This window comes from Macaca mulatta, chromosome 1 (genome assembly GCF_049350105.2).
Source record: "Macaca mulatta isolate MMU2019108-1 chromosome 1, T2T-MMU8v2.0, whole genome shotgun sequence".
Taxonomy (NCBI): domain Eukaryota; kingdom Metazoa; phylum Chordata; class Mammalia; order Primates; family Cercopithecidae; genus Macaca; species Macaca mulatta.
Genome location: NC_133406.1, coordinates 130,676,706 through 130,695,229, shown reverse-complemented (window position 1 = coordinate 130,695,229; position 18,524 = coordinate 130,676,706).

The following is an 18,524-nucleotide window of genomic DNA, read 5'->3' as shown; positions in this document are numbered from 1 at the left end:
AGTCTCTTACAACAGCAAGATCAAGACTGAAATTAATGTCTCAATAGATTAGCTTGCTAAGAGTTTTAAAAAGAAAGAATTTATATCTGTCACATGTTTTACCATGAATTTTAGTGAATATATTATCTCTTCAAGGAGTATTAGCATGTTAACCTTCCGCATAGTGTGAAAAGGTCTTTCTGCCAGGTGCAGTGGCTCACACCTGTAATCCCAGCACTTTGGGAGGCTGAGGCAGGAGCACTGCTTGAGCCCAGGAGTTGAGAGCAGCCTGGGCAATATGGTGAGGCTCTGTCTCTTTACAAAATAATAATAATAAGGCATGGTGGCACGCACCTGTGGTGTCCACTACTTGAGAGGCTGCGGCAGGAAGATCACTTGAGCCCTGGAGGTCAAGGCTGCAGTAAGCCATGTTTGTGTCACTGCATTCCAGCCTGGGTGACAGAGCAAGACCCTGTCTCAAAAAAAAAAAAAAAAAAAAAAGAAAAGAGAAAGGTCTTTCTGTTCCTGTTCATTTCAGGTATCATTGAAAAGATGAGGAGGGTAATCTTTTTGGAGGACAAGGAGTGAAGAATCTTGAAATCACATTGCATCAGTTATCTATCGCTGTACAATCACATTACCCCAAAACTTAGTGACTTCCTACAACAATATACATTTATTGCCTTTCACAGTGTCTGTTGGTCAGAGATTCAAGAGCAGTTTGGTGGACAGTTCTGGCTTGGCAGTTTCTCATGCAGTTGTACGTTAGATGGAGCTACTATCATTAGAAGGCTTCACTGGGGCCATAGAGGCTCACTTAATTTCGTGTGGCTGGCTGTTGGCAGGAAACCTCTATTCCTCTCCATAAAGGTCTTTCCACAAGATGACTTGAGTATTCTCACAACACAGTAGATGACTTACCTCAGAGCAAGAGATCCAAGGGATAGCAAGACAGACATCACAGTGATCTGGCTCTTTGAAGTGATGGGTATCACCTCCACTTTGGTCACATATGCAATCCCTGATTCAATATGGAAGAACTACACAAGGACACAAATACCAAGAAGAGAGGATCATTGGGACCATCTTGGAGGCTGGCTATCACACACATCATCTCTGAAGTTACATCTGTTTTTTAATTTTGAAAATTTTCAAACATACACAAAAGTAGAGAAAATAGTACAATGAACTCCGATATACCCATCACCCATTTCAATAATCATTAAAGAAATGTCATCATTTTGTTTTGTACAAATATTCCTGAGAAACACATGCTCCTCCCACCCCACCCTTCATCTCCATATTGCATACTTTTCACCCCAGTGTTGTTCCAGGCTCTCTCCTCTCCCTTTCCTCTTTTTTTTTTTTTTTTTTATTTTTTTGACAGAGTTTCTCTGTTGTCACCCAGGCTGGAGTTCCGTGGCGCAATCTTGGCTCACTGCAACCTCCATCTCCTGGGTTCAAGCAATTCTCCTGCCTCAGCCTCCCAAGTAGCTGAGATTACACATGCCCGCTACCATGCCTAGCTAATTTTTATATTTTTAGTAGAGACGGGGTTTCACCATGTTGGCCAGGTTGGTCGGGAACTCCTGACCTCAGGTGATCTGCCCTCCTCGGCCTCCCAAAGTGCTGGAATTACATGTGTAAGCCATCATCCCCAGCCTCCCTTTCCTCTTTCTGCTATGTTCAAGGTATGGGAGAGAGACAGATACAAAAAAAGAAGCAGGCCCCTTATGATGGATACCAGTTTCAAGAGTGGGTGTCTGCAATTTGGAAGGGTCACTACAGATATGTTGCTCATCACTTTTTTCAGCTAATCCATATCCTTTTAAAAATAATCATTTTGGCCGGGTGCGGTGGCTCACCCCTGTAATCCCAGCACTTTGGGAGGCTGAGGCAGGCAGATCACATGAAGCAGGAGTTCAAGACCATCCTGGCCAACATGGCAAAACTCCATCTCTACAAAAAATACAAAAATTAGTCCGGCGTGGTGGTACACGCCTGTAGTCCTGGCTACTCGGGTAGCTGCGGCATGAGAATCACTTGAACCTGGGAGGTGGAGGTTGCAGTGAGCCAAGATCATGCCACTGTACTCCAGCCTGGGCGACAGAGTGAGACTCTGTCAGAAAATAAATAAATAAATAAATAACCATATCTTTTAAAAATGTTAATGTGCAGACAAATCAGCAGAGTATCTTATAATCATGGAGATTCTAAATTACCAGGACTGGGGTGTGACCTGAGATTCTGCTTTTCCAACAAGCTAACAAGATGATGCCAATGCTTCTTTGAGACCACACTTTAAGTAGCAGGAATCTAGAGTTGTGCTGCCTAATTGGTAGCCAGCAGCCATTTGTGGCTACTTAAATTAATTAAAATTAACTATAAATCGCTTCTTCAGTTTCCCTAGCCACATTTCAAATGCTTATGGCCATATGTGGCCAGCTACCCTGTTGAACAACGTATTGTCACAGGAAGTTTCATGATGGCACTGGTTTAGATAATTGACTCATAATAACTTTCCCACAGCTGCTTTTTAGACCAGAACAACTATTAATTCACAACAAAAGAAGACCTGGGCAAGATAAATAGCAACAGGTTATTTAGTGAGTATGTATTTCCACTTGCTGAAATGGACCAACTCAGTATTCCTAAATACAATTTGAGAGGTTGTTTGGTTAGCTTAGCACTTGAGCAAAAGCAAATGGATATGTGTCCCAGTTTATGAGACTGGATGAATTCCTTTTCTCCACACTACAAGAATTTTTTTGCTTTCTTAATAGCTAATACTGGCCATTAGAATCAGAGTGGAGAAGGCTGGTAGTGGTGGCTTATGCCTGTGATCCCAGCATTTTAGGAGGCCAAGGCAGGTGGATCACTCAAGCTCAGGAGTTCAAGACCAGCCTGGGCAACATGGAGAAACCCATCTCTACTTAAAATACAAAAATTAGCCAGGCATGGTGGCATGCTTCTGTAATCCCAGCTACTTGGGAGTCTGAGGTGGGAAGATGGCTTGAGCCCAGGAGGCAGAGGTTGCAGCAAGCCAAGATCGCACCACTGCACTCCAGCCTGGGCAACAAAGCCAGATGCTGTATCCAAAAAAAAAAAGAAAGAAAGAAAGAACAAAGAATTAGAACGGACAACGCCGAGGGAAGACACCCTATTAAGAAACTATCTTTTGGCTGGGTGCAGTGGCTCACACCTGTAATCCCAGCACTTTGGGAGGTCAAGGAGGACGGATAGCTTGAGGCCAGGAGTTTGAGACCAGCCTAGCCAACATGACGAAACCCTGTCTCTACTAAAAATACAAAAATTAGCCTGGTGTGGTGGCACACCTGTAATCCCAGCTACTCGGGAGGCTGAGGCACGAGAATTGCTTGAACCTGGGAGGAAGAGGTTTCAGTGAGCCAAAATCATGCCACTGCACTCCAGCCTGGGCAACAGAGCAAGCCTCTGACTCCAAAAAAATTTAAAAATTTAAATATTTTAAGTATTCTTGTATTTTGTGGAGATCTCAGTAGTTCTACTCATATCAGCAACTTTGTATTTTTTGGGATGTCTCCAAGAAGAGGGGGGCCTCTGAAAATTAGGCTATTTTGGGGGTGGGTAGCAATAAAGATGAGTCTTCTGTTATGAATTGCTTAAATGGCTAACATTTTAGCCCTCACCACTGGGTTGAGGCCCCCCCGCTTTTTTTTTTTTTTTTTTTTTTTTTGAGACAAAGTCTTGCTCTGTCTCCAGGCTGGAGTGCAGTGGTGCGATCTTGGCTCATTGCAACCTCCGCCTCCTGGGTTCAAGCAATTCTCCTGCCTCAGCCTCCCAAGTAGCTGGGACTACAGGCGCATGCCACCATGCCCAGCCAATTTTTTTGTATTTTTAGTACAGACGGGGTTTCACCATGTTGGCCAGTGTTGTCTTGATCTCCTGACCTCGTGGGCCTCCCAAAGTGCTGGGATTACAGGCGTGAGCCACCGCGCCTGGCCAGGTTGAGCCCTTTCTATATCTAGCAGTTCACTCATGGTTCCATGTTCGGTTTGTTCCTGAAAGTGCTCACTCTTGAGGATTCCTTTTGCCATCCTCCTGCCCCCACCTCCATAAACCATCAATCATTTCACTGACCTTTTAACCTTTTAGAATGCTCACACATTGATTTACTCAATGTCCAGGAGGCAAATACTCCCTCTGTTTAGACAACCGGCATCGCAGCCTCTTTTTCCAGTCTTTTCTCTTTCCACCTCAACCCTGCACACTTTCCGGAAGCTCCACTTGATCTGCAGAAACCACAAGAATATGCATACCAACTAGGGGCAGCTGAGGGCTCACTGATGTAGGTGGAGGCATGCCATGGGCACCTATCCATGTCCTGGGCTCTTCAGGTTTGTCAAACAAATCTGAAGGCATCTGCTTAATCTATAGCTTGTGCACTACAGTCAGGACTATCCTGCCACCAAAGTGGTGATCACTCTAGATGACTAAGTCATGAACATTCTCTTGACTTTTAACATGTATGGACATCTCAGAATAACTCTGCACTGAGTCATCAGATAGATGTGTCTTTTAAGTATGGCTGAACAATAAATTCATGGTTCAAAATGTTATTTTAGCCCTTAGGGATGGAATTCACCACCACAGTCCACCTACAGCTGACCTGATATCCCAAAGATGGAAGACTATAGTTCCAAGGCCTTGCTACAAGTAAGAATACCTTGGACCTACTGCCATGGGGGCCTGGATAACCAGGAAGTCCTCCAAAAGGAATCTTACATTTTTTTCATTAAGAAGTTTTGTCATAAGTCTGAAAATATTTTCTTTTCCTGTACATGCAACCCTCTCTTTTGATTTCTAAAGGCTTTATATCTAAAATTAAATCCTAGCTAATGTTGAAACTTCTAAACTAATTTTCATATATGAATTTTTTTTTTTTTTTTGAGGCAAAGTCTCACTCTGTCAGGTTGGAGTACAGTGTTGTGATCACAGTTCACTGCAGGCTTGACCTCCTGGGCTCAGGTGATCTTCCCACCCCTACCTCCCAAAGAATTGGGACTACAGGCATGTGTCACTACACCTGGCTAATTTTTAATCTTTTTGTAGAGACAAGGTTTCACCATATTGGCCAGGCTGGTCTCAAACTCCTGGGCTCAAGTGATCCGCTCGCCTCAGCCTCCCAAAGTGCTGAAATTACAGGTGTGAGCCACTGTGCCTGGCCCATATATAAATTTTGGACTAGTTTGTCTTATATTTGGAAAGTTAATATTCCAGTGTAGGAAGTTAGCACTTTTATGATTTGGGAAAGGATTATAGTTAAATTCAATGTTTAGCTTATAGTTAAAAGTTTCTTTCCATGATCTGCAGCCATTTGATTACTATTTGAGTTTATAGATCTGTCTCCTCTAATCATGCTTTCTGAGCCCATACCTACTCATTTGTCTTTGAAGTTTCTACTCTTCAACCACTTATAGCATTCTTAGCAAAGTCTCAGAGTAATGGCAGTACTAGCTCATCTAGCTCTTACCTATAATGAGAGAACTTTAGATTACCTGCCTGTGCTGGAAGAGGCCATAGCAGTCAAGTTCACAAGCTGGTTCATGGCAGAACTGAGTTAGAAGCCTAGAGAAAGAGTGTAGCTTTGTGGTTAAGGGAGTAGTCTCTAGAGCTAGACTCCTTGGGATCCTATCTTGGCTCTGCCACTCACTGTGTGACTTGAGCTAGTTACTTAACCTATAAAATGGGGATAATAAGAATACTTGCCTAATTGGATTGTTGTGAGGACTTACTGAGTTCAGGCATCTAGGAGAAACTCGAACACCAAGCAGGCTCCCTATAAATATGAAGAGGTAGGAGTGGGCTGTCTCCTGCATCCTTGGTCAAGGTTCTTTTCAATGCATCATAACATTTTCAGGGACAGTGCAAGGCAGATAGAACTGAGGAAAAGTTCTATCTGTAGTCTGTGCTCTCCAGAGCCTGCCTTCTAGGGCTCCAGGCCAAGGTGATAGGCAGAGCTAAGTACTCAGTGTTGATGAATGGGGGGCTAGGATTAGGAAGTCATTAGGAAGCCATGGTAGGGGCTGAAGGAGTGAGGAGGACTCAGGATCAGTAACGGAGCAGTCAGTTCCTGTGAGGGCACACACCAAACCAGCAGGAAGGGCAAGGTCTCACTCCCCAGAGCAGGCAGCAGTTCCTTTAAAATCACAGGCAAAGGTGCTCCGGCTGTACTTAGTTTGGGTCAGACCATAGCTGGAGTCTCAAGTTCAGCTCTGGGCAGCTCATTTACAGTCTGGAGCACAGCCAGAGGTAGTTGATGGAGTGGTACACAGTCTAGTAATCATTCATATGCATTCACTCACACACATCTGTTGAGCCCCTAGGGCAGAGCACTGTGTTATGTGCCTGTGGTGAGGCTGGGTGAAGCAGGATGCAAATATGCTTTAGAAATAATTTCTTCCCTCCAGGACTTAGAAGGTAAGATATGTGGATTCTACATAGTTTAGCAAATATCTGTCAATTGCTCATTATGTTAAGGACTCTATGTAGGGTATGTACTTTGTGGCCAATAGAAAGAGAATTGGACTGAGTGTCAAGAAAGCTGGATTCCAGTCTCACCCCCTGTATTAGGACATTCTTCCCTTGCTATAAAGAAATACCTGAGACTGGATAATTTGTAAATAAAATGTTCAATTGGCTCACTGTTGCACAGGCTGTACAGGAAGCACAGCAGCATCTGCTTCCCGGGAGGCCTCAGGGAGTGTTTACTCATGGAGCAGGCACTTCCCATGGTGAAAGCAGGGGCAAAGGGTTGGGGAAGTGCCCCACACTTTTAAATGACCAGATCTCATGAGCAGTCATTATCACAAAGATAGCACCAAGCCATGCGGGATCTGTCCTGATGATCCAACTTCTAGCTTTGAGGATGACAATTCAACATGAGATTTGGGTGGGGACAAATATCCAAACTGTATGACCCCTGTCGTCATCTGGCTGTGTGACTGTGGCCAAGTTACAGTGGGGCTCAGTTTTCTCACATATAAAATGGAAGTTATAATACCTGCCCTATTAAAAGTACAAATTCTAAAGCTCCTGACCAACTGAATTGGAATCTTCATGGGAGGAGCCTAGGAAGCGTTTTGAGCATCAGGGCACTTGGGAAACACCACCCTCAGGGCCATGTTCTCCATATTTAGGCCTCAAACTGTCTACATCAGAATCTCCAAGGAACTTAAAAAGAGGATTCCAAGGCCCACCCCAGACTTTCCTAGAACTCTGGAGATGGTGGCCTGAGAATCTGTATTTAAGGTGATTTTTTTTTTTTTTTTTGAGACGGAGTCTCCCTCTGTCGCTCAGGCTGGAGTGCAGTGGCGTGGCCCGATCTCGGCTCACTGCAAGCTCCGCCTCCCGGGTTCATGCTGTTCTCCTGCCTCAGCCTCCGGAGCTGGGACCACAGGCGCCCACCACCACGCCTGGTTAATTTTTTGTATTTTTAGTAGAGACAGGTTTCACCATGTTAGCCAGGATAGTCTCGATCTCCTGACCTCGTGATCCGCCCGCCTCGGCCTCCCAAAGTGCTGGGATTACAGGCGTGAGCCACCGCGCCCAGCCTAAAGTGACTCTTTATACCTCCAACTTTAAGCACCACTATTATAGAATTTTGGTGAGGATTAAATGAGAACAGTTGTAAACACTTTGATAGCTCATATATGAGAGATGACCAAGCAACGCGAGATTTTTACTTTGGGAGGAAGCCATCATAACCATTTCTGAAAGTTGAAGCATTGTGCATTAGTCAGAATCTTTGGAACTGCAAAGAAGAATGATACCTAACAGGCTTTAGGAAGAAAGGTTTACTGCAGGACCCCACAGGGTAGCTGGTGAGTCGCCTTGTTAGCTGTAGTCACTGTGGTCCCAGTGCTTCCAAGACTTGGAGAACTGAACTCGTGTTTTGAAATGGCAGAAAGAGGCCCATAACCAAAAGTCATCCACCTTCTTTCATTTCCATCAGGGTGTTTACTTACTCAAAAAAGAGGCTTTGAATGAGTCAAATTGCCACCATCTAATATTGAGCACTCTTTTACGGCAGAATTCTTATCAAACCCTTTCCTTTGGCCTCCTGTGTCCCCCACCCATACAAGGTTAATTTCAGTAGGTGGACTAATCCCCATTCCATCATCTGTGGTAAGAGTAGCAGTTAGTTTTGCTCAGCGCCTTGGGGATATGCTTTCTTCAGAAAAGTAAGCAGGGAATATATTAAAAAGAAAGCATTTTGAGGCCTGTTTATCTAGTATAGATTTTCATGGAAAGAGGGAATAAATGAACTATGATTCTAAAATTTGGTAATACACATCTCTTTGTGAAACCCATGAATTTCCTCCCGGAAGCACGTAGGCAAGGCACACCCAGATTTTTGCACATTTCTTGGGGGCATGGACTTTATAAAGCCCATCCATGGACACCTAGGTTGAGAATCTGTGCTCTCCTGGGCCTTTAAAGGGCAGAACTATACTACTGGGTGGAAGTGCCAGAGACTCAGATTTCCTTCGCATGTACAGAAACATCTTCTGACATTTCAATTGTCCAATAACGAATCTTTTCAATCTTGAGGTAGTGAACTCCCATCACAGGAAGCACTCAAGTAGGAGCTGGATGACGACTTTGCACAGATGTCCATTCATTTATTTATTATTACTATTTTTATTTTTGAGACAGAGTATCACTCTATCACCCAGTCTGGAGTGCAGTTTCCTATGTGTCTATCTTTGGGGTTTTGTTTGTTTGTTTGTTTGTTTGAGACCGTCTTGCTCTGTTGCCGAGGCTGGAGTGCAGTAGCACAATCTCAGCTCACTACAAACTCCACCTCCTGTGTTCAGGCGATTCTCAGGCCTCAGCCTCCTGAGTAGCTGGGATTACAGGCACATGCCACCATGCCCAGCTAATTTTTGTATTTTTAGTAGAGACAGGGTTTCCCCATGTTGGCCAGGCTGGTCTTGAACTCCTGGCCTCAGGTAATCCACCTGCCTCAGTTTCCCAAAATGTTGGGATTACAGGCATGAGCCACTGCGCCCAGCCTATGTGTCTATCTTTGTATTCCACTTTTCTATTATACACGCATAGGAGTTATTGCTATATGTGAATGGGGGTGTGTGATAGAATGAATGAACAAATAGGCTGGGTGTGGTGGCTCACACCTGTAATCGCAGCACTTTGGGAGGCAATGCAGGTGGATCACTTGAGTCCAGGAGTTGGAGACCAGCCTGGCCAACATGGTGAAACCCTGTATCTACTAAAAATACAAAAAAAAAAAAAATTAGCCAGGCGTGGTGGCCCACACCTGTAGTACCAGCTACCTGGGAGACTGAGGTACAAGAATCACTTGAACCCAGGAGGTGGAGGTTGCAGTGAGCTGAGATTGCACCACTGCACTCCAGCCTGGGCAACAAAGCAAGAGTCTGTTTCAAACAAACAAACAAAACCTCCAAAGATGGACACATAGGAAACTGTTTCTGTCCTCAAGTGCCGTGGTGTAGTGAAGGAAACCAAGATGGCCACAATGCATGGTGACAGGTAATATAAGAGCCCATGTGTAAAGAGCTTAGGAAGACAGAGAAGAGAAGGGAGCAAGCTTGTGGAGGAGTCCTGCATAGGGCCAGAGGTTGACCAGATGACCACTTCCAACTCTAGTACCCCATGCAGCAGTGAGGCCAAGGGGTAGCTGGGGGCACGAGGTGGACTTTAGCCATGCCACTCCAAACAGATGCATGACCTATGTTTTTTAAAAAAATGTACTTGATACACAAATACAGCTTCAGGAGGAGTCTTCCAGCTCCCCCCACCTCCTCCTGCCTTCTGCCTTTCAACCACATGGCAGCTTCTTAGACTGTCCTATATGGGCCTTCTAGACTGCTACTGATCTTTTTGTTTGGTTTGGTTTTTAGAGACACGGTCTCACCATGTTGTCCAGACCAGACTCGAACTCCTAGGCTCGAGTGATCCTCCCGCTTCAACCTCCTGAGTCTGGGGCTATATAGGCATGTTCTACTATGCCAGGTCTATATTTCATGAAGTTATCAAATAATGGCCCGAGGCCTTCCTAGACATTGTTATTTGAATGGAGCACCATCAGTCTACTGTTTGGGCTGGAAAACCAGGGACTGCTGGTGAGAATGTGCTGGTGAAGATTAGGAAGGGGGCAGGTAGGAGTGCGTTTGAGCATGGAGTGGCTGTCTCAAACCTGGAGTCATCTCCCCATGATTGTTCTAACAACTTTGAGGGTTGAAAGCATTTCCTTCCCTGCAGGTTTTCCTCGTTTTCTTTGCCTGCTTCCACAGACAGTACACCCGCCCTTTCTCCCTCCCACCAAGGTCACCACTCAGCAGGCTTTGATCAATGTCGTCTTTTTTTGAAAGTCGCCTTGGAAAAAGGCAATTTGACTGCAGTGAGGCAGAACAGGGAGCTGAACACCAGCCGCCCTTTATTGACCACAGTCCAACCCCAAGAACAAAATGAAGAGGAGTGCCGTGCTGCCCTGGGCCCCTGGTGATCGCAGGACCGCCTCTCCCAAGGGCTCTGGGCATGGTAGAGAAGCCTACAGCACTGGGTCTTGGGGTCTAGGTCTCCTCCTCCCTTTCTGTCCCTCTTCCCAGCCCTTTGTCTTCTGCTACTTGTTTCCTGGCGGGTAACTAAAGGTCCCTGAGAACCCCCATGGCTCTGGGGGCAGGAGCCCTCTCCACTGTGCAAGCAGTGGGCTGCTGATTAGCGCAGGGAATAAATAACAGCAAGCTAATTATCTCCCTGATTGCGGCTTGCCTCACTAACACGGCTGGGCTGGAGTGGAGATGAGGCAGTTGAAACTATTCCAAGCATGCTTCTGGGTTCAGGGAAATTTCCATACGTTTCCAGCCTGGAGACACTTTCCCTTCCCAGATGCTCTGGAGTTCTAACTGGAGATGTTCCCACTCCTGCTTCACCTAGGAATTGAGAGACTCACCCCAGACAGACTGTTTGTGTCTGTCCCTAGTGGGTGATGGGAGCTGGCTTCTCAGAGAAGCAGGGAAAGGCTTTCAGGGAGGACGGGGATGGCCAAGGGCATGGAGAGATGAATCCTCAGGGACCACATACTCCAGCACTTAGCTTCCTAATTACATCTGCTACTCCAACTCCTTGAACTGAGTGCTTCCTATCAGGCCTGCAAGCAAGAGTGGAAAGTACAAAGAGCACTGGAGAGCACTGGTCCGGGAGTCTAGTCCTACGGTGACTGCCTCTGTGACTTTGGACACAGTCCTTAATCACTCAGGTCCTCCATTCCCTCTTTATGAAACGAGAGACTTAGGCATCATGACCTTGGAGCTTTGCCCAGCTCTAGAAACAGCTCTAGAGTCAGCTTTGTGACTCTAGCTCTGAAACTGGACTGTACTGTTCTCTTGGAGTCCCAGGCTTGGAAAGCGTCTGACACTTCTTGTGGCCACGTCTTCAGGTTTTCCTTTCCCCCATATTATTGCATTGTTTCCCATCTTCCCTCGCACTTTACCTGACTTCTCTACTCTCTTGGTCTTGAAAACGTGTCTTGCCTGGATGGAGAAGTGTGAAGGACATCCTCTTCAGGAAGATGTTAGTTTCCAGCAGCCTGGGCCGTGCTAAATTGCTGAACAAGTAATTATTAGCCTGTGAAAAGACAAGATGTGGAGGTGTCTTTTCCCGGGAGTGGTAACTATTGCTGGTCTACTGAGTATAGAGGAAGAAATCTACTTGCCTCCTAGGCATTTTGGCCCATCCTGACTATGAGCCTTGCCCCTACCTGCACGTCAGTTGCAGAGTTCACTTGCAGGAAATTGAAGGGCTGTCTCCATTTGCTGGTGAGACTCATCTCTACAGGGTGGGTAAGCCGTCTTCTGCTGGAGGTCAGATGTTAGACAAACCAGATATTTTCATCTGATAAAGATGAATCTATGAAAAAGCAAACCTAGGAAACCCTTAGGAAAGGGAAAGGGAGAAAAGATAGGGTTAAGAGTATACTTGGGCTAAAGAGGAAAATACTGCATGTGGAAAGATAGGGTAACAACCTCCCAAAGTACTAAGTTCATGCTACCTGGTCAGATCTGATGGGAAGAGATCTCATGTAAGAATCAGAAGGTCACATTCAACATCATGCTTTGTAACTTCTAAAGGGTAAACTTGGACAACTCATTTGCTTTTTGCATTGGTTAGGGTGAGCTGGCTGATGTGATGAATAACCCCCAAGTCTCTGACTTACCTCAATGGAAATTAACGTCTCCCTGGAATAACAGTTTAATGAAGATTTTCACTTGATGGCTTCCCATTGGATGAGACTCAGAACGATCTGCCTTGTGGCTCTGGTCACTGTTACAGGTTTTGGAATCCTCTACTGGAGGATTCTGTATTCCCTGTTTCCAGTCAGAAGATGGGGTAGAGACAGGAAGCATGCAGGATTGTGTGGAAGGTTTTATGGACCAGCTCTTGAAGTGGCATTCATCATTTCTGCCATATTCCACTGGCCAGAACTGTGTCATATGACCACACTTGGCTACAAGGGAGGCTAGGAAATGTAGTCAGACTATGCACCCAGGACGTAAAATGAAATGGTTTCATAAAACCAGTCTGTGGCACATATTATTTGCAGTTTTTGTTCCCAAACTTACCCATAGGGCAAAGGGCCTCTACTTCATCATCTAAGTTAGCATGAATATAAGTTAGGAAAACAGATTTTGAGAGAGCTTAAAAAATTATAATGTGTGTGTATATATATATACACACACACATATATATACACATACACATACACATAATGTATTTCTCAGATTAATCTAGAATTAACTTCATAAATACTGGCTCTCTTACTCTATTAGAAACACTAAACGCTCTATTATTGAAACAAACATATTTGGGTTATATGACAAGTGTCTCTAAATGACAGTTGGAGTTCAGTTCAGTGTGTGAATAAATACTCTGCAATAAATTAAATCCTTAAAAAATTATATAATGTGTCCTTTCTCTCCCCTTCCCTTTGATCTGGATTAAAGAATCAGCCAGCACAGATGGCGTGGTCAGTGTGGCTGGGGCCAAGATTTGGCTGGTTCAACCAGCATGTGTGGTGAGTTTGAGGCAGAGAGGGTGGCCTGTGTGGTTAGGAGATTGATTACAAACAGAGGAACTGAGCACACACGTAGTAGGTTCAGGATGATGGGACCTATATTTCTCATGGTTAGTGACAGGAGTTACATATGTGGAAAGAGAATAAACCCTGCAGTATTCCATCAGAATTGGGGTAATTAATTTGAACTCCTGATTTTAATATATGTAAATGATGTAAATGTGTGTGTGTGTACATATCTATTTCTAGTCCCATGTATACAAATGAGGGGACTTATTTATGTGTCCTTTGAACGATACTAGAAGCAATGATGCCCCAACGGCAGCGAGCACACCAAGCACCCAGATTTTGGCTTCTAAAGGTATTTTCTACTTAAAACAAAAACAAAAACAAAAACAACTCCACTAGGACTGATTAGCCTAGAAATTATTAGATGAGCCCCAAATATCTTGTGCTAGAAAGTAAGGAAGTGCTCAGATAATGACGGAAACACATGAAAAGAATGGGGAATCCAACTTGAAGGGGCATGCACAGGCCAAATCTGGGACAATTTAGGCATCAAAATAAATAATTTTGGTATTAGGTTACAACTAAAATACGGTAAAACAGGAATGACGGAATAAACAAATAAATAAATAAATGGAGAGACAGAGCAGGCTTTATCTTATGTTAGAATGCCAATTGATGTGTATATATATATAAAAGCTGCATTTAGAAAATTGCCATTTGGTAACCATCACAGTAATAAACAATCTAGGGGAGGCCTGGCGCGGTGGCTCACACCTGTAATCCCAGCACTTTGGGAGGCTAATGTGGGCAGATCACGAGGTCAGGAGTTCGAGACCAGCCTGGCCAACATGGTGAAACCCCGTCTCTACTAAAAATACAAAAATTAGCTGGGTGTTGTGGCAGGCACCAGTAATCCCAGCTACTCGGGAGGCAGAGTTTGCAGTGAGCTGAGATCGTGCCATTGCACTCCAGCCTGGGCAACAAGAGCGAAACTCTGTCTCAAAAAAATAAAAAATAAAAAATGAAAAATGATGTAGGCACAAGTCATCAGTGGATGTTATAACTAGTGGGTGAAAGTCTGATGAGCAATATGATTTTTACACAATTTTAGTGTCTCCCCACAAATACTTGATTGATGAGTATGCAATACTATCAGTTGACTTTACAGTGGAAAAACTTAGCTGACATTATCTTAGCCAAGTGATAAAAGTTAACATCTCCAGGCCAGGTGCGGTGGCTCACGTCTGTAATCCCAGCACTTTTGGAGGCTGGACGGGCAGATCACCTGAGGCCAGGAGTTCAAGACTAGCCTGGCCAACATAGCGAAACCCTGTCTCTGCTAAAAATACAAAAATTAGCTGAGCATGGTGGTACATGCCTGTAGTCCTAGTTACTTGGGAGGCTGAGGCAGGAGAATTGCTTGAACCCAGGAGGTGGAGATTGCAGTGAGTCAAGATCATGCCACTGTACTCCAGTCTGACCAACAGACTGAGACTCCATCCCTGCCACCCCCACAAAAAAAGATAACATCCCACTAACAGAATATGGCCTCACTTCTGCAGTATTCCTGACAAAACGCATAACCAGAAACTACTCATAAGGGAACATCAGCCAAACCCCAATTGAGGGACATTCTACAAAGTTTCCAGGCTGGATTCTTCAAAAATATTAAATTCAAGACAAGGAAAGATAGGAAATGTTCCAGACTGAAGAAGACTAAAAAGACATGACAACTAAATAGAACACATGATCCTGGATTAATGCTTAGATCTATAAACAATGTTACTAGAATAATCAGTGAGGCCAGCGCAGTGGCTCACACCTGTAATCTCAGTACTTTGGGAGGCCAGGGTGGGTGGATCACTTGAGGCCGGGAGTTTGAGACTAGCCTGGGTAACAGCGAGACTTCATCTCTACAAAAAGTATGAAGAAACTATCCAGGCATGGGTATTCACCTGTAGTGACAGCTACTCACAAGGTTCAGGTGGGAGGATTGTTTGAGCCTGGGAGGTCAAGACTGTAGTGAGCCGTGATCATGTCACTGCACTCCAGCATGGGCAACAGAGTAAGATCCTGTCTCCAAAAAAAAAAAAAAAAAAAAAGGATTAGTGAAATTTGAATGGGGACTCTTATTAGCCAGCAGTTCTGTATCAGTGTTACTTTTCTGATTGGGATGTTGTTGTACTTTGGTTATGTAGGAGAATGTCCTTGTTTTTGGTGAATACACACTGAAGTGTTAAGGGGTAATAGGGCATCATGTCATCATGTCTGTAATATACTCTCCAATGGATCAGAAATTACATATATATGATGTATATATATAAGAGAAAGACAGAGAGAGAACACATATAAAACAAATTGAGGACCGGGCACTGTGGCTCACGCCTGTAATCCCAGCACTTTGGGAGGCTGAGGTAGGTGGATCACTTGAGTCCAGGAGTTTGAGGCCAGGTTGGGCAACATGGCGAAACCCCATCTCTGTAAAAAAAAAAATACAGAAATTAGCTGGGTGTGGTGGTGCATGTCTGTAGTCCCAGCTACTTGGGAGGCTGAGGTGGGAGGATTGTTTGATCCTGGGAGGTGGAGGTTGTAGTGAACCCAGATCACACCACTGTACTCCAACCTGGGTGACAGAGTGAGACCCCATCTCAAAAAACAAAAACAAAATTTAAAAAAACAAGTTGAGGAACTGGGTGGAAGGGATGCAGGAACAGAGGTTCTTTGTACCTTTCTTGCAACATTTCTGTCGATTTGAAATAATTTCAAAATAACAAATGAAGGAAACATCCACAGTATCAGAACACCTGTGCCTTTGGACTCCTGCAGGAGAGACACTTGAGAAGAGTTGGAAGTTAACAAGAGGTCAGAAGCAGCAAAGCATCACAGAAGGTGAACAGGATTTGGAATAAATGACATGGATTCGGTCCCAATTTTGTTACCTATTAGCTGCATGATCTGCAAGAAGGTGTTTCACCTTTCTGAGCCTGATGATAGTAATAATCTCACAGGAGTGCTGTGTGGCTTAAATTATTAAATAAGGTATGTGACAGTGCTTTGTAAAAACACTATTGCAAATATAAATCGTTAGTAGTATCTTCCTTCTCCCAGAAAACTACAACTAATGAATGTAAAACTGTCCCTTCAGTCCGCACATCTCTTTCAGTTCTTCATTCAGCTGCCATCTCAGAGAGACGTAAGAACGTGCTTACAGACTGAGAATGGAAGAGGCCGGCACCTAGGAGGAGGCACAGTTGACGGCAAAGCCACCAGGGATGGCAACAGTGCATGCATCTGTGTCCATGTGTGCTCCTGTTGTGTGCACGCACACCTCCTGGAAGCCTTGGTTTCAGGCGCCTTCTCTGTGAGCAGAGACCCTGTGGGGATGGATGCATGCTATTATAGATTCATAAACATCTGCTCGTGTGGCCTGGGTAGTCCCTTCTAGAAGGAAAGCCCCTTTGCTTCTGTCACTCCTGACAAAAATACTTGTGCACACAGCATTATGATACATACCATTCTCTAGTAACTTAGGAATCAGGGTCCTAACGCCACACACTGCAGATGAGCTGACAGCCAGCAGTGTGGGGTGATGAGAATCAGACCTGCTTGTGCACTTTCCAAAGCCTTTCATTCACATTCCCTCATGCGAGCCTTAGAGTGACAGCAGCCTGTGAGGCAAACATTGCTCTCTGCATTGCTCATGGATCAGGACTTGCCCATCCTCAGAACTAATAAATGGTACCCACGGGACACAAAGTCAGGACTTTCACGATGCCCCTCCATCCCGTGGACATTTTGACTGAGGATATGGTTTGTCACAGCACCTCCCTCACCTCCCTTTCCAGGGCCCTTTTCCTCTGCCTCTGGGTTCTGTTTCCCATGTCCTTGGCTCCTCAGAGCTCTCCTCTCCTATGTCAGCCACACTGATCTCCACCCCCAGATTTCTGGCCCATGAAGCACCCTCTGCTAGGGTTGCCTCTCCAGACTGTCCAACAACTCCTTCCCCACTGCCCCCACATTCTAGCTGGAGCCACAAGGGTTCAGCATCTTAGCCCCTGTTCTGGAGTCAAGAGAGAAGAAAACAAGGAAGAGGCTACCCAGCCCATGGCTTCAGGAAGCTGGCCCCGGGAACTCACTTGAGTGCTCTCTCTATTCCCAGTCTGGTTGCCATGTCATCTTCTAGCCCAGGTGCATGTTCCCTTTCCTCACAATGCCCCTGCAAGAGCAGTACTTGGTTCCTTCTAACTCACTTTACCCCTGTGAATCAGGCCTGAGGAAGTTCCAGCAATGCCAAGTTACCATTAGGCTCCTTCTGCTCTAAGCACCTCTTGGATCCAGACAGACAGATGGATCAACATCAGGCATAGCAGAGCCCAGGGGTCTCTGCTCCATCCTTTGGGTGCAGCTGCTCCTAAACTGACAGGCTCACCCGAGAGGAGCCTACTTCTGGTGACAGTGGTGTGACCAATGCACATTCTGATGGCCCCAGCTGCCTTCACTGTTCTGAGAGTCCTGAGGAAGAAAGTGCACCCTGGGCTTGTAAGGAGTGTTTGTTGGGCTTGCTAAGCATGTTAAATGGGTCAAGGGTGATCCACTAGACCTTAATCAGTGGTTTTCAGAACATGGAGCCGCAGCCCTGTGGTGGAATGGAACCAACACTGACTATCTGGGCTATGGGAAAGCTCATCTGAAACCCGCCTCTAACAGCTGGATGTCCCTGAGCAAATCCTTCTCCTCCCTAGGACACAGCTTCCTCATCTGTAACATGAGGAATATGCTGTACCGCTGTAAGGGCCCTTCTGCCCTTTGTACACTTCTGGTTGTATGATTCTACCAGCTCTTCAGGGCTGGATCTGGGCCTGGGCCTAGAAAGAACTCACATCTGGAATTCAGGCCTTCTGACCTCTGTGTTTTCTATTCACCAATGATTCTGGAAATGGAGGCCATGGGGGGAAGTCTGGGGAGCAGCAGGTGCTATGCATAGCCTGGCCTCTGTCCAGTGGGTAGGAAACTGCCCAGTAACCCAGCAGCTGGACCCAACAGGACTTCCAGTGATTGGTGCTGTTCCCATGGTGGTGCTGGAAGGTGGGGGTGCAGGGCTGGAGAGTGGAGGTAGGATGGAAGGGAGCCTGGCAAGCCCCACACCTCTCCTGGAGAGTGAAGCCTCCACCAGTGGCCTGAGGACATGTGCCCAGGACACCTTGGAGCTACATTAGAATTCAATTTGGGAGGCCAAGGCAGGCGGATCCCTTGAGGTCAGGAGTTCGAGACCAGCCTGGTCAACATGGCAAAACCCTATCTCTACTAAAAATATAAAAATTAGCCAGGCTTGGTGCCAGCTACTTGGGAGGCTGAAGCATGAGAATCACTTAAATCTGGGAGGTGGAGCTTGCAGTGAGCCATGATTGTGCCACTGCACTCTAGCCTGGGCAACAGAACG